Consider the following 2,680-nt stretch of genomic DNA (forward strand, 5'->3'; position numbering starts at 1 on the left):
ACTATCCTTGGAGTTTAAAAATTCAGTTACATGGTTTATTTTTTGTAGTCTTTCTCAAGTAGGAGTAAGTGTTGTACGTAATAAATACCCTGATATCAACATGCCCCGTAAAAAGAAAAGTAGCTTAAGCAGAGTGTCTAAGGATGCTAAAAGGTGTGTAGGTCTGCGAAAGATTATGAAGGCTCTGAATCGGTTGAGGGTGTGAGGCCGGGCCCCTCAAGCAATACTGGAGGAAATGAGGCATTCACGAGCTCCACTTCATTAGAAACATACTTTGTTGGTCAGGAACAACCTTCCACCAGTCGGGAGCGTGTGGCCTCTGAAGTCAAAAGAGAAAACGTTTGGCCCGTGATAGAGAGTGGCACGCAATCTCCCGAAAGTCACAGTCTGAGGATAGCAGGGAGGCTGGACTGGTAGCAGATAGGGTTCGCCACAGTCTGGCGAGGGAAAATGAAACGGTAGAGGAGAGGAAGAAGATAGAGTTCGGCACAGTCAAAGAATGGAAAATGAAACAGTAAGTATTGGCCCCCCAATGGCACAGCGGAATGTCTGCGGACTTACAGCACTAGAAACCGGGTTTCGATACCCGTGGCGGGCAGAGCGCAGATGGCCCATTGTGTAGCTTTGTGCTTAACTTCAAACAAACAAAACTAAGTATTGAAAGTAGCTCTTTATTCTACTTGTGATTCACTACGCCTGACATTTTAAACACAATATTCACGTGCTGAGAACTTCACGATGGGAGAAGTATTGTGGAAAACGTTTTCGCGAGTCAAAGAGTTTCTGAAATTAAGACGTGTCTGATTAGTATTCATTATTTTTAGTAAATCAACAGTCGTTTCTTTTCAAATCAACGATGACAACAATAGAACGACACAGATATTTTAGTGTGTCCTTTATCCGAATTTAGAATAGCTGAAATAATAGGTAGAATAACAAGAATCACTAATTTTTAATTAAAACATTTAACTAAAGATCAGTAATGTTTCAATAAGGGCATAATAAACTTTTCGATGGCAGGTTTACTCGTTGCAATGCTTACAGCTGATTGTATATATATTTTTTATATATTCAATACTTAATTACACCGAAAAGAAATGCTTCTGTCACCGTTCATAAAACATTAACAGTATGCTTCAAACATAAGGAAGACGATGTGAACAGTTGTTGGAATTTAACACTAAGAAGCTTATAGGTGAACAATAACAATGAGCTATCTGCGCACTGGCCATCTCCAAAGGAAATAAACCTGGAAGTTTAGCTTGTTAGTCCGTAAACTTACTGCTTACACACCTGGGGACATAAAGAAAAAGATACAAAGAAAAATTAGCCAAAGAGTGAATTAATAAGTAACGTTCACATTTTTATCCGATTAAAATTGTATTCATTACCAAAAGGTATGGGATATCTCTAGGACATTTACAATATTATACATAGATAAAGAAGGATCTGTGTGTTTACTCATCCATGTTATATTTATAATATGTTTTGTTGATCTTTTACTGCTACTGCTGGTTCACCTGGATTATTTACTCAGACAGTGTTTTGTATTTTGCAGCGAATAAGTATCAACTGATAATTTCTACACTGAGTGTAAACTTCTAGGTGTGACACTCAAATTTGAATAATTTCTTACTCCAATCACTTCTCTAAAATATTTGCAAATTGAACGTATTTCAGCCATCAAGTTAAGGAATGAAGTAATACGCGAAAAGTTCCGTTGAATATATCATCTTTAAAAAAACATCGTTTTCCTTAAAATAAGTTATTTACTTTTACCCGCCTGGCATCTGTGGTCAACTGCTATTTACCATTTCAATAAATGCTATCAACAATAAATTAAAAACTCAATAGATTCATTATAATATTTTATTTCGAGAAAATACTATGACTTGTAACAACTCTATATCTCAAAAGTAATATTATATTGGCCCCTCTACTAGAAAAAAATGTTGAAACTGAAGTTTATTTCGAGGATGACGTTATAACGTCGAAACATGTAGAGTCGTCAACTTTTTCGAGGATGACGTTATAACGTCGAAACATGTAGAGTCGTCAACTTTTTCGAGGATGACGTTATAACGCCGAAACATGTAGAGTCGTCAACTTTTTCGAGGATGACGTTATAACGTCGAAACACGTAGAGACGTCAACTTTTTTGAAGGCCATAGATAGGCCTAAATAAAATGTTTTTAATTGTGTACCAGTTTAACGTTGAATATTATTTATAATTTTTTACACTTACATGTTGTAGTTTTCTGGGCAACATTTATAGCGTTTTATAACAAAAGCTCTAATTTCATTATTTTATAACATTTTTAATAATTTATTATGTGACAGTTGTTGTTTGGTACTAAGCACAAAGCTACAAAAAGGGCTATCTGTGCTCCACCCACCTCGGATATCGAAACCCGGTATTTAGTAGTATAAGTCCCCGGACATGCCGCTGTGACACTAGGGGCATGACACTGTGTCAATATTTTTATCAATATCAAGATATAGTGCAATTTTTTTGTATTGTCATGTAACGATTATTTTATACATTTTTGAGCGAAATGTAAGAAATTGTGTTTTAGCACATAAATTATGATGTTCTGTAAAGGGTTTTGATCATAATCTTGCTAACTGCTATATAAATTTGGTACAGGTGACAATAATATTGAGGGGTAACTTTCCAAAC

Source organism: Limulus polyphemus, unplaced genomic scaffold (genome assembly GCF_000517525.1).
Source record: "Limulus polyphemus unplaced genomic scaffold, Limulus_polyphemus-2.1.2 Scaffold25, whole genome shotgun sequence".
In the NCBI taxonomy this organism is placed as follows: domain Eukaryota; kingdom Metazoa; phylum Arthropoda; class Merostomata; order Xiphosura; family Limulidae; genus Limulus; species Limulus polyphemus.